The following is a 15,207-nucleotide window of genomic DNA, read 5'->3' on the forward strand; positions in this document are numbered from 1 at the left end:
TAAGGACATCACACACATCCATGCCCGAGGCAGGATTCGAACCTGCAACCGTAGCGGTCACGCGGTTCCAGACTGAATCGCGTAGAACCGCTCGGCCACCAAAGGCTGCAGTTTAGAGCCCACCTTTGTTAGACTTTTTTGCGTCATCTCCACGAATACTGACCACTCCTTCTGGGTCACCCTGTTCCAGCTGTGTTGCCTCCTGCTGAGTCAGACGCCCGACTGCAGAACGTGGGTCTGATGCCCCGGCGGCGGCACGAATTACGCGGACGGTTTCGTAACACACGGCCAGATAAAGGGCAGAGGCTCCCAAAGCTGGCGCAGACGGCCGAAAAGTAGCGAAGCGCCAAGGACAGCTCCGTCGCCCGCCGGGTTTTCGTGCGGAGGCCGAAACGGTGCGACAGGAGCCGATATGACGCGCGGCGTTGCCACAGCACGGCGGCTGACACGGACTGCAACGTGCAGGTGCCGAAGCAGCCGCGGAAAGAGTGGACGCCCGACGTGGCGACAATATCACCTGGCAGCCGCGGTCCGGCCTGACAATTACGCTACTGGCCAGTAAAACTGCTACACCAAGAAGAAATGCACATGATAAACGGGTATTTATTGAAGAAATATATTGTACTAGAACTGACATGTGATTAAATTTTCACGTAATTTGGGTGCATAGATCCTGAGAAATCAGTACCCAGATAGACCACCTCTGGCCGTAATAACGGCCTTGATACGCCTGGACAAACAGAGCTTGGATGGCATGTACAGCTACAGCTGCCCATGCAGCTTCAACACAATACCACAGTTCATCAAAGGTAGTGACTGGGGTATTGTGACGAGCCAGTTGCTCGGCCACCATTGACCAGGCGTTTTAAATTGCTGAGAGATCTGGAGAATGTGCTGGCCAGGGCAGCAGTCGAACATTTTCTGTATTCAGAAAGGCCTGTACAGGACCTGCAACATGTGGTCGTGCATTATCCTGCTGAAATGTAGGGTTTCGCAGGGATCGAATGAAGGGTAGAGCCACGGGTCGTAACACATCTGAAATGTAACGTCCACTGTTCAAATGACGTTATGCCATTCGTGCACCCAGGTCCGTGAATTAAATTAGTCACGCCACTGACAACCTACAACCCAGGATAATATGTGGATTCATTCCCCACGTTGTGACAATACTCCACTCTAACTTAATCAGGATCGGTACTTGGAGTCTAATCCCAGGAAAAGTAGAACAGCTGAGTACTGATAAGATCCAAAATGAAATTTTCAGTCTGCAACGGAGTGTGCGCTGATTTGAAACTTCCTGGCAGATGAGACTCGAGCTCGGGACCTTTGCCTTCGCGGGCAAGTGCTCTACCACTGATAAGATATTTATTATAAAAACAACTCTCAAAGAAAAATATGCAACTTGAACAACTGTAGATAAAGAACGTTAGCCCATCTCATTAATCTGAATCTGGCAAAACATCTATGACCTGACTCGAAATCGCGCCACCTTTTATAGTCGGGAACACTATGAGGTTGGTACTGATTAGCATCGAAGTTAACATAGCCCCTACCGTGGCTGGCGCTGACAGTAAAGAGCTCTGCGATCCAACAAATGAAACTTACCACATTTACTGTTAAAGATTCCCTATCCGCCGAGCGTTGCAGCGTGTATCATCGAATGCGGTGGTGGGATGAGCAATTCTTCAGCACCGACCTGCAGACTTCTAGGTTCGAAGCTAATTCCGTACAATGCCGAACACAAATCAAGAATTCTGCTTGCTCATAAGCCAGCAGCTTGACTCAAGTGTGTGGTCATAAAGAAGCACTTCGTAATGCCTAGAAACACAGGCTCGTTTCTCTGCTTACTGATGCATTGCCAGCTCTCTCTCCTCTCTCCTCAGCGATCACAGGCCCTGTAGACCACGCGCTGCATCAACGATCTGCTTCCACCGCCTTCTATCTCTCGCAGCCTCTCTCCACTCTGCGGAAATTCCTAATGCTGCGATGTCCTTCTCTACGTCATCTTCCCACCTTGTAAGAGGTCGGCCCAATGGTCTTGTTGCTTGGAGAGTTCCTTCAAATGCTTTCTTGGTGATTCTGTTGTTTTCCATTCTGGCCACATGTCCAGCCCATTGCAGTCTCCTATTTTTTAATTTCTGGATGATAGTGGGTTGCTTCATTGCCAGCAACACCTCAAAACCTTATCCAGAGAAGTGTGTCCTATCGACACCCACCAGAGTGTTCTCTCGCCGAGTAGAGCCCAGTTTATAGCCAACATCGCCTCGTTAGCATGAACTCTCCTAGCAGCCAATCACCGCTCTCTTTACAAACGGTACACCTCCCACCTTACGAGCCATGAAGCTGTCACCCAAACGCCTTCAGCTCAAAGTTTGGTAGGAACTTCTACGAAAAACTGTGACCCCTTCTCCGTCTACCGTTCGGGAATATACTTCTCTGGCGTGAGAATTTCTGCGACCGTCAGCTTGTATTTGTGGCAGGCATTCCTCGTGCATTTTGAAAGGTGGCTACACTCAGTCACAGCGCCAGAGATCGCGCCAAAGAGTTTTATTCCGCCGCCTCCACTGGCAGTGCTTGTTCAGATGTTGTGGTGGTTAGTGCTTTGCTGAGAGGATGTTGATAGCTGTACTATTTGAGGCCATGTCGTGTGCAGTTGTTTTGATGGGCTAGACAGCAGATGTTGTTCGAATGGAGATGTTGTAATGATCAGAGTGTATTTTTAGTCAATATATATGAAGGTAAAAAACATTTTTTTATTTTTTTTTAAATTTCCTAACTAACAATGCCTCTTGGTCACAGGTTCAGTCAACAAAGCATCTGGCTTGTGTTCATGTATTAGACTGTAATTCGGGTTTCTATGTGCAATTATAGTATTTCAGTTTTTTTAAATTAATTCAGTGCAAATGGTATTTAAAATATCTTGTCTTATTGAGGAAGAACCGTGCCAGATCTGTACGTTGAATCACACTTCCACACACAGAACAGTTACACTTGTGCTTTGTTGTTCCGTAGTTTTTGTTTCGTAGCTTTTATAGTTGCTGGGGACGTAATTAATTAATTGTGGTAACGGAAATTTCCTTTCATTCTTTGTTGTTATTCTATGCAGTCAGATTGCGTACTAATACTAGTCAGGGCCAACCGGTTACGAGACTGCGTAACCGGACAGTCAGCTATTAAAATTTAAAATTATTTGCATTTTATTTAATTAAGCCCCCATGCAATTTCTCTGTGCTAAAAGAAAAGGATAGCGGTGGTGCTTATAAAATGCTGTGTCTACAATCTTATGCTTTCAGCATTGACACGGCCCCGCCTCCTTAGCAACTGCAGGGCCATCGGGAGAATCCCCTTTCCACGTGCTTCACGACAGGCGGCGGAGCGAAGGCAGTAAAAGCCCGGCGTTCTCTTTTCAGAGCCATAAACTGTCCTGCCTGCAGCTTCGATTCTGTGTCTCTTTCGGACTCCGTGAAAGCCTACGTTCCCCGCGCTCTCAGAGCCACTGCGAAATTGCACTCAAAGCGTGAACCTCTACACAAATGACCTGAGGACATACCTCCAGGATATGATGAGGCTACTCAGTATCAACCAATAAATGATTGTTGTTGTTGTGGTCTCCAGTCCTGAGACTGGTTTGATGCAGCTCTCCATGCTACTCTATCCTGTGCAAGCTGCTTCATCTCCCAGTACGTACTGCAAGCTACATCCTTCTGAATCTGCTCAGTAGCTCGGTAGTATAGGCTTTTGTTGAAGTTTCGAGAACATACCTTCACCGAGGAGTCAAGCAGTATATTGCTCCCTCCTACGTATATCTCGCGAAGAGACCATGAGGATAAAATCAGAGAGATTAGAGCCCACAGAGAGGCATACCGACAATATTTCTTTCCACGAACGAGACTGGAATAGAAGGGAGAACCGATACAGGTACTCAAGGTACCTTCCGCCACACACCGTCGGGTGGATGTAGATGTAGAAGTAAAATATTTATAGCAATAAAATAAAGATTAAAGTACAAAAATGTGGATAAAAGGTAACAAAGCTAAAAGGATAAATTCAACTGCATACACACAACAAGCGACCCTGGTAATAAAATGTGAAAAACTGATATATTTTAAAAAATGGAAAACAAGCAATCATAGAAAACCTGATGTTTGCCTGATAACTGATCATTGATTAACACTTCCTTCTCAGCGCGTGAATGTTTAACAATTTCAATCTCTTCAAGCGGACTCCGCCTCTTTCGTCTGGGAGCGTGATGCAAAACCCTTACGTTACTGAGTGTATGTGGCAGGTGGCCACTGGATTTAAGGTGATCAGCCAAGGCGGAATTATGCTTAACTCGTCCCTTCTTAGTGATCAAATGCTCCTGAAACCTAATGTTAAAAGCCCTTCACGTCTGGCCAGTATAAGCTGCTTGAAATTCACTGCATCGAGCATATATACGACAGAGGCAGAATTTTCATCTGGAATACTTTTTAGGTGAATGTTGACTTTATTCAGCTGCCAATGAGAAATCCAGTCGAATTAGCGTATAAAATAATAAAGTCTATATTTTTACGATTGTAAGAAGATAATAAATGAAAAGCACCAGTTTGCTTTTGTTCTACAATATTACTTTTATTGTTAACCGGTTTTCGGCTTATAAGGACATTTTCAGACATTTAGTGAGTGTTATCACCAAAGAAGTTAAATGTTAGCAGACAACATTTGAAGAGAAGTAACACATCCAGACTGAAGTAGAAAAATACAGTAAGTAACATCTTTGTAATGAAAAAGTAAAAATTGAACAGTACATAAATAACAATGGAGTAGGCACAAAATAGGAATAGCATGACTACATAACAGTTTCTATTAATAAACAAAACTAATAAAATTAGTACTACACAAGGCTGCATCAGGAGGTTTGAAACATGGAGAGTGATACACAACCAATTAAAAGAAGAGACAGTTATCAATGTAAATACAGAATACATAAGGAACTTAAGCAATATCAACAAGATAAACAGAAATAAATAAATGCAGGAAAATGGAGGTGTTTGAGGGAACATACAGTTTGAGAGTGTGGTGGTACTGCATTTTAACATTAACATTATAATGAAAGCAGTGGCTGTGTACCAGTTCTCATTAAATAAATGAGAAACGTAAAATATGAACAGTATTTGATGAGACAATACAAGGGGTGTTAAACATGGACAGTAATACAAGTACCAGTTAAAAGAAAGCCTTAACTATTGAAATTACAGTCTATGTGGAATACAGAGACAACTTCAACAAAACAACTTAATGAATACAGGAAAATGGGAATATGTAGGAAGAGAGAGTGTGGGAAGTAATGAACAACAAAGATGATTATATGAAGTTTAGGAGAGGGGAAGTGTTGAGCTGTGTCTGATCATTTAGGATCTACTTCAGTCTAGATGTGTTACTTCTCTTCCAATGTTGTCTGCTAACATTTAACTTCTTTCGTGGTACTACTCAGTAAATGTCTGAAGACGGCCTTGTAAGCCGAAAACCGGTTAACGATAAAAGTAATATTGTAGAACAAAAGCAAACTGGAGCTTTTCATTTATTATAATGTTGTTCTGCCAAGAACCGACGGAAGATTCTGTAAATATGATTGTAAGAAGATCCGTACAACAATGTTGAAACAAAGACTTTTTAAATTCGTAAATGTTCGCTAGTGCAGAAGTGGACCACGCACAGTAGTACCCCCACGTGATGTGTTCAGTTGTGGTGCGTTGGGTGACTGTCGCATTGCTCGCCTCTGGCACGAGTTGACACCAGCACGCACTGACCGCGCCACGGCCGCTTCTCGGTTGAACAGCCCGACCTAATCTAATCTGTCGCCTTTTTGCTCGCCCTGCTGGCCAGATACCGCGTCGGTTCCAGCTGGCCGTGCAACTGCACAGCCGCGCCGCGTTTTTGCCGCTGCTCTGCCCAGATGACAGTGGTTCGCTGTTTAGACCAGCTCTGCACACTACCCTGTAATCCCACTTAGCTCCGCCTCGCCTGCACGTGGACCGTACTTCGGCCAGAGCGCCAGCGTTGCTTTCGCAGTCCGATTTAAACAACCAGCCACTTGGCAGATAGCCGACTGCTTCCGCTACCAATACACCAATGGGAGTCTGGCGTTGTCGGCTTCCACTGTGATGCCACTTCCTCTGGGAAAGAACTGTAGTCTTTCGGACGTGTCCGAAAGAACGGATACCACATATACACTACTGGCCATTAAAATTGCTACACCAAGAAGAAATGCAGATGATAAACGGGTATTCATTGGACAAATATTTTATACTAAAACTGACATGTGATTACATTTTCCCGCAATTTGGGTGCGTAGATCCTGAGAAATCAGTACCCACAACAACCACCTCTGGCCGTAATAACGGCCTTCATACGCCTGGGCATTGAGTCAAACAGTGCTTGGATGGCGTGTACAGGTACAGTTGCCCATGCAGCTTCAACACGATACCACAGTTCATCAAGAGCAGTGACTGGCGTATTGTGACGAGCCAGTTGCTCGGCCACCATTGACCAGAGGTTTTCAGTTGGTGAGAGATCTGGAGAATGTGCTGGCCAGGGCAGCACTCGAACATTTGCTGTATCCAGAAAGGCCCGTACAGTACCTGCAACATGCGGTCGCGCATTATCCTGCTGAAATGTCGGGTTTCGCAGGGATCGAATGAAGCGTAGAGCCACGGGTCGTAACACATCCGAAATGTAACGTCCACTGTTCAAAGTGCCGTCAATACGAACAAGAGGTGACCGAGATGTGTAACCAGTAGCAGCCCATACCATCACGCCGTGTGATACGCCAGTATGGCGATGACGAATACACGCTTCCAATGTGCGTTCACCTCGATGTCGCCAAACACGGATGCGACCATCATGATGCTGTAAACAGAACCTGGATTCATCCGAAAAAACAACGTTTTCCCATTCGTGCACCCAGGTTCGTCGTTGAGTACACCATCGCAGGTGCTCCTGTTTGTGATGCAGCGTCAGGGGTAACCACAGCCATGGTCTCCGAGCTGATAGTCCATGCTGCTGCAAACGTCGTCGAACTGTTCGTGCAGATTTTTGTCGTCTTGCAAACGTCCCCATCTGTTGACTCAGGGATCGAGACGTGGCTGCACGATCCGTTACAACCATCCGGATAAGATGCCTGTCATCTCGACTGCTAGTGTTACGAGGCCGTTGAGATCGAGCACGGCGTTTCGTATTACGCTCCTGAACCTACCGATTCCATATTGCCGGCCGAAGTGGCCGTGCGGTTCTAGGCGCTGCAGTCTGGAACCGCGAGACCGCTACGGTCGCAGGTTCGAATCCTGCCTCGGGCATGGATGTGTGTGATGTCCTTGGGTTAGTTAGGTTTAACTAGTTCTAAGTTCTAGGGGACTAATGACCTCAGAAGTTGAGTCCCATAGTGCTCAGAGCCATTTGAACCATTTTGATTCCATATTCTGCTAACAGTCATTGGATCTCGACCAACACGGGCAGCAATGTCGCAATACGCGATAGGCTACAATCCGACCTTTATCAAAGTCGGAAACGTGATGGTACGCATTTCTCCTCCTTACACGAGGCATCACAACAATGTTTCACCAGGCAGCGCTGGTCAACTGCTGTTTGTGTATGAGAAATCGGTTGGGAACTTTCCTCATGTCAGCTTGTAGGTGCCGTGACCGGCACCAACGTCATGTGAAAGCTCTGAAAAGCTTATCGTTTGCATATCACAGCATCTTCTTCCTGTCGGTTAAATTTCGCGTCTGTAGCACGTCATCTTCGTGGTGTAGCAATTTTAATGGCCTGTAGTGTATAATTATGGGGTTGCACACCCAGCTCAAACTTTTAAGGGAATCGGCGGCATAGCAAGGAGCACATCAGTAGTGCGTGGATAAATTGAGAATTTTGGTCTGATGGGAGGCGTGCTCGAATAGCTCTGCTGACCACTTTGTCTGGATGGTGTAACGATAGAGCGTCTGCCTAGTAAGCAAGAGACGCAGGTTCGGATCTCAGACCAGCACAAATTTTTGACTTTCCCCCATTGATATAGATCAATGGCAACTGGTAGCAAATGTCTCAAATTCCCTTGTGTCAAGAACTGCACTTGCCACTTCACAACTAACAAACTTCTCCGGCTGTAAAAATTTCGCCTACTTTAAGAAAACAATCCTGCCATAATTACAACAAACAAGGAAACGTCCCCAGCGGTGGGATCGACTTTTGGAAACTAAATATGCGGTGATGTAGGTTAAGATCCCAGGTGTCACACACTGCAGCCATTCACCCTGGTGGGCCCTCATTTGCCAGTAATTGACGAAAAAAGTTCGGGATTTTGTGTGAACTTCAATAACTTTTAATAAAAAGTCGAATTACGTAATCTGGCTGCATGGTGTAAAGGACAGGATAACCGCTTCACATATAAGAGGTTGTGGGTATAAGTGTTACCAGAGACAGAACATTTCTTTATTTTTAAATTTTTATGGAAATGACTTCGATCATTATTTTTATTCAATAAATTGGTCTAAATGTAATTTTTCTTTATTTCTATTCGTTTGTCACATTATTTTAATCACTGTATGAAGTTTTTAATTTGTTTCATTTTTCTTTATTCATTCCTTTTCCAATCGGAGTTTCATTCTATTTACCTATTACAGTATTAAATTATTCGAAAATTCCGATCCATCAGTTAAAAAATAAAACATGAAATAATCTATTTATATTGACAGTGCAGCGGTGTGAAAAAAGTATTTTTCGTTACCAGATGTGCAATTTTTTGCATGGTAATCGTCATACAAACATTTAAAACATAACCTAAATACCTACAGCACTATGGAAAAAATAATGCTGATGAAGAGTTTAATGGAAAAACGGTTTATAAGATATCGAAATTCAAGCAAAATCAGAAATAAATATAACAAATGCAATAAGGTGCACGAGAAAATAGGGCGAAAAAATAGGGCGATAAAATAAAAAAATTAAATCGAAATTAATACATAAAATTAATTAAAAATAAACGAACAGAGATCTGAAGTGGGAAAGGGGGAGAAGAAGAAAAATGCGAGCAAATGAAAAAGTTGATATTATGATTAAAGTGATGCGACAAAAGAATAAAAATACACTGATCTTGGCGAGGCCACTACCTCATGCATATGAGGCTACTATCCTATTCATTACGCCACACAACCAGATCCCTTGAAGTAGCTTTTTTACTGCTATTGAAAATCATAAAAAAATCCGAATTTTTTTTCGTCAATTACTCGCAAAATTGGGCCACCAGGATGAATGGGTGCAGTATGTGATACCTGGGATCCTAACCTACATAACCATATAGACTGTTTCAAAACGTTGACCCCACCGATGGGGACCTGTTCTTGTAAGAGAAGATTTTTGACGTGCCCACAGGCAGTATAGATGTCCATACCACACGTGAATTTCAAAGAAATAATTGACTAGTTGGGTGCAATTGCTACATTGAAATGAAGGGGTTGACACAATAATAAAAACTTTGCATTTCGTTCACTCTTCAGAGTTCCAGAATGTTTTAGAAAACATAAGGCGAAAAAATTGATGGTAGCTAGACACGAGCCTGCTGCCATTCCCTTTATAGCTTACGGCTCTATCGATTACGCTACGGTTAGAACATGTCAGTAATTCCAGAATGAGAATTTCGCTCTGCAGCGGAGTGTGCGCTGATATGAAACTTCCTAGCAGATTAAAACTGTGTGCCGGACCGAAACTCGAACTCGAGACCTTTGTCTTTCGCGGGCAATCGCTCTACCACCTGAGCTACCCAAGCACGACTGACGCCCCGTCCTCACAGCTTTCCTTCTGCCAGTACCTCGCCTCCTACCTTCCAAACTTTACATAAGCTCTCCTGCGAACCCTGCAGAGCTAGCACTCCTGAAAGAAAGGATATTGCGGAGGCATGGCTTAGCCACAGCCTGGGGTATGTTTCCAGAATGAGATTTTCACTCTGCAGCGGAGTGTGCGCTGATCTGTGAGGACGGGGCGTGAGCCGTGCTTGGGTAGCTCAGTTGGTAGAGGGATTGCCCGCGAAAAGCAAAGGTCCCGAGTTCGAGTCTCGGTCCGGCACACAGTTTCAATCTGCCAATCTGCTGTCAATAATGTTTACGTTACATGATGTACAACGCTTACAAATGTCTAAAGACAGCAACCCCAGAAGTCGTTATTTCATATTTTACTATGACAAATTGTACCAAAAAGACGCTCAAGCTATAACACGAAAAGCATTAAATACGAATAGTCTTTAACCACCGATATGTAGTTTACTGTCATTTTTTTTATAACAAATCGTACCAGGAAAGGTGCATTTTCGAGAGATTTTCCCAGTGCTGGTGTTCCTAAACTGCTTGTTTTTATACCACGTACGCTATAATAAAAAGCGGAGTTCAACGCCATATGATTTAATACAATGTATGCTTGTGACGTTAAAGCGATGCCGCCTCTCATTGTCCACGTTACTCTCCACAAGACAGATATCTGCTACGGAAGATTCTTCCTTTTACGCTCGCCAATGCAGTCGAACGTGGAATTCCACACTGTGACGTCATTATCTCCTCGTCCACACACGTTTCCACGTCACGTGAGAGGACGCCTTAAACGACCGTTCCTGTAAAAAGCTACGCCCGTATTGCAAGCCAGTTCTATGCGAACTCTCCAGATCTGTAAGGTTACCGTTACATGGCAGGTCCTAACCGCCAGCTGCCTCCCAGGAAGGTATCCCTGCGTTGCTGGCGTCCTTCCACAAACCGATGAGCACCTCTAACGGTCACCGCCATCTTGGTATCCGCCAATAATTACTGCTTGAAATGCGTTGCATTAAAATTAACCTGGTCCAAAATTACTCCTGTACAATCGGAATTACACGTAATTTCCGCCTCGTTCTCGTCTCGCAGGCACAAACTTTTCGAGTGGCCTTTTCTTATTTTAACTTGAAACCTAATTTGCTACCAAAACAAATGTAGGATAAAATGTGGCTAAATTAATCAGTTTTTATATTTCCCCAAAGCGTGGCAATTATTTTATCACGCATGTTAAATTGTAACTTACAACTTTTGTAGGAAAGAGGTACATTGCTTCAAAGCCTATTCTTCTTCACTGCAAATAGCAAAATTTTAAATGTTGAAGCAACGGAAAAATTAAAAGTTTGTAGTGCTATTTGAATCGTAAGTGGGGCTCGGTGAATGACTATAAACTGTCATACTGTTATACACAATGTGGAAGATTATACTTTTTAATCTTCCCACTAATTGTTATATGTCGTATACATTTCCCACAGCCGGCCGCGGTGGCCGAGCGGTTCTAGGCGCTTCATTCCGGAACCGCTCGACTGCTACTGTCGCAGGTTCGAATTCTACCTCGGGCATGGATGCGTGTGATGTCCTTAGGTTAGCTAGGTTTAAGTAGTTCTAAGTTCTAGGGGACTGATGACCTCAGATGTTAAGTCCCATAGTGCTCAGAGCCATTTGAACCATTTCCATAGCGGAACTGTTTACGACCAGCACCTCCACCCAAATTTCCCGAAATAACGTCTTACACTTATCACACCTGATCCACTCCCCTTTTTTCACAGATATAGGAATGTAAATTTGATGTTACAGTAACCACAGCATACGATTTCTTCCTCTGGCTCAACTTCAGGTGATGAGGAAGATGAATACTCTTCTGGATTTGAAAGTTTCTCTTGGACTTCCAGGGCTTTCCGCGGCCCCCGACTTTCTTAGTTTGGGAGTCTTTAAAAGGCCGTTTTCTCTTCCCTCTTTAAAGATTGAAATCAACCGAGGAAGTCAGATGGCAAGCTGAATTTTTCCGCCTCCTCGCACGTGTGGTAGCGGAGGTTTTCGTTGGTGTTGGCAATGTTGTTGTTGTGGTCTTCAGTCCTGAGACTGGTTTGATGCAGCTCTCCATGCTAATTTATCCTGTGCAAGCTCCTTCATCTCCCAGTACCTACTGCAACCTACATCCTTCTGAATCTGCTTAGTGTATTCATCTCTTGGTCTCCCTCTACGATTTTTACCCTCCACGGTGCTCTCCAATGGTAAATTTGTGATCCCTTGATGCCTCAGGACATGTCCTACCAACCGATCCCTTCTTCTAGTCAAGCTGTGCCACAAACTTCTCTTCTCCACAATCCTATTCAATACCTCCTCATTAGTTACGTGATCTACCTACCTGATCTTCAAAACAAAACAGATTGGCAAAACATACGAAAATGATGTAGATGGTTTTGCTGAGCTCTGACTTTCCGAATTTCTTGGAGGACTGGAAGGAGTTAAAGGGCCTGGGTTTACCTCTGATTCCGTGGTAAGAAAACGAAACTCATAATTCAAAAATGTGGACGAAAAAAAAAGAGTTTTTAGATAGTACTTTGGATGGAAGGAGAACATACACGTCCAGTCAAATCCCTTCACAGCATGTCCTACAATAGCTCCACGTCTCTAGGCGACGTGGAAAATTTTATCAGACACAAATATTGTTATGGAAGCCGAGGGATTATTCTCTGTAATTAGGCTACATGATTACTTTAATAAAGAAGACACAATATATATTACATTGCGGTTCAGAAAGACTCGCGAAGAATAATTCGCATAGCCCCATTCCTTCATTATTTTTTAAATGTAAGGAGCTGCTCAAATTTATAACGTACGTCGCTAGTTGTTCCGTTGATCGACTTGGTGTATTATATATATATATGTGGTAGCGAAAAGATCTATAACTACCATTCATGTACACTGACGGAAAAATCGCAACACCAAGAAGGAGTTGTGCGACGAATGTTAGTAGACGTGTTTCTACATCGGAAAGATGGCGTCTCTTCAAATTTCGTGCCACTCGCATAAGAGTCATGCTAGATAGCGCCACTATTAGGATTCAAATCAGGTTTACTTCAAATAAACGCTGTAACGGTTGTGAGGGGTCCGCAGCTCGTGGCCGTGCGGTAGCGTTCTCGCTTCCCACGCCCGGGTTCCCGGGTTCGATTGCCGGCGGGGTCAGGGATTTTCTCTGCCTCGTGATAACTGGGCGTTGTGTGATGTCCTTAGGATAGTTAGGTTTAAGTAGTTCTAAGTTCTAGGGGACTGATGACCACAGTAGTTAAGTCCCATAGTGCTCAGAGCCATTTCAACCATTTTTGTTGTGTGATGTCCTTAGGTTAGTTAGGTTTAAGTAGTTCTAAGTTCTAGGGGACTGATGACCATAGATGTTAAGTCCCTTAGTGCTCAGAGCCATTTGAACCATTTTTGGTCGTGAGGGTTGGCTACCTTTGAGACTGGACGTGGTGAGCTGATGTTAATCAAGAATACCTTTAAGGCGACAAAGACGCCATTATCAACACCTCGCTGAGTTTGAATGAAGTCGTGTAATGGGGCTACGAGGAGCTGGATGTTCCTTCTGCGGTACTGCAGAAAAACTTGGTAGGAATGTAGCCACTCCACATGATCGATAGCAGCGCATGTCACGAGAATGTTCGAACGCAAGAAGACCGGCCTCTGGACGGCCAAGTGATACTACCGAGAGAGAAGAGTATGGCTCTGGTGCATCGTAATGCATCTGCAGCAGCAATTTGATTAGCAGTTGGCACCACACTGACACAACCAACTGTTTCAAGTCGGTTACTCCAAGGACAGCTTAGAACAGAGACTCAGTAGAGTGCATCATTCCACTGAATCCAAACCATCGCCATTTGCGACTTCAGAGGTGTCAAGTGAGAGCTTATTAGAGGGCAGGTTGGAGATCTGTTGTGTTTTCTGATAGAAGCTGGTTCCGCCTCGATAGCAGTGATGTTGGTCAGAAGGAGGGCCAGTTGAGAATCTGCAGCCAACCTGACTGTCTGGTAGACGCACTGGAGTTACGGTAGGGGGTGCGATTTCGTATGACAGCAGCAATACTCTCGTGGTTATCCCAGGCGCCCTGACTGGAAATCTGTGCGTCAGTCTTATAATCCGAGCTGTTGTGCCGCCATTCATGAACAGCAATCCAATGGATGTTTTCCAATAGGATTACACTCGCCCACATACCGCTATTGTAACCCAACATTCTCTACAGCGTCCACGCGTTGCGTTGGGCTGCTCGATCACCAAATTTGTCTCCAATCGATCACATAAACCCGTCGGCACACGGACCGTGCATCTGAACGTTGAGCGTTGAGCGTGCCGAGTTTCTGACGTCATAGCGCGGAATAGCACGTTCGGGAGTCTTTTCGAACGTTCAGAGCAATATCTGGCATGTCAGATATTCTGAGCGTGCGTCTGAGCGTTGACCAATGAGATGGCACAATGCTACCTACGTCACACGCACGCCGTCTCCCTTCAGTACAGAGTTGTGAGGCGCCATATTGGCATTCATTTCAAGCCTATATGTATATATGCCGTTCCTGAGCACCAGCAAATTGAGAATCACTGTAAAACCCATTGTTAACTGTGTGATTCGTTCCAATAAAATAATGAGAAACATCATATTCGTGACAAAAGAATTATTGTAACTTGCGTACTATGAGAGTAGGCTGTTTGAAGCCAGCGACACACTGAAGATCCACCCAAAACGCATTGTTCTTGGTATAATTTGTTATAATTAAATTTCAATTAGTAACATTTCTACGATTAAGGTTTTCAGCAAGGGGTAGCATACTATGAATAGAATTATATGGTGTGTAGTTGGCTTAGCGTATTGAGTAGAATCACCGTCTTGTAGAAAATTGCCTGTTGGGGCGGTGGTTCGCATCTTGCTACTTACAAATTTTTTTCCTAACATTCGCGTTTTTATTAGGTTCTGATACTTTATTATTAGTTTAATATAAGTGTACACAGTTATGTGAATCTAAGTTCACCTTTTTTTGAGGGGTGACTGTTCGATTGGCTAAATCTACTTGACAGCTTGCGCTACTTGTATAAAGATATTTTGTTCCTTTTTCTTTTACGCTTCGTAATTCACATGTTCCAAAGATTCTACAACTTTTTTTTAAATCTTATTTTGTTCGTTTTCGTTCGTTGCATCTGCTCTGGGCGGACGTCGAAAGACACCCGTTTCAGTTCATTGTTGATCAATTAACTCAGTTTTTTTATTACAGATGGCAGCTAGCCCTCTGACCGAACACGCTGAGCTGCCGTGCCGGCTTGTAAGACTGACGTTGGGGTTTTACTAAAATGTGGGAATGATGAAATAATAAACATCATTTATTATTCTTATGAG

The sequence above is a fragment of the Schistocerca americana genome, chromosome 2, assembly GCF_021461395.2.
Source record: "Schistocerca americana isolate TAMUIC-IGC-003095 chromosome 2, iqSchAmer2.1, whole genome shotgun sequence".
Taxonomy (NCBI): domain Eukaryota; kingdom Metazoa; phylum Arthropoda; class Insecta; order Orthoptera; family Acrididae; genus Schistocerca; species Schistocerca americana.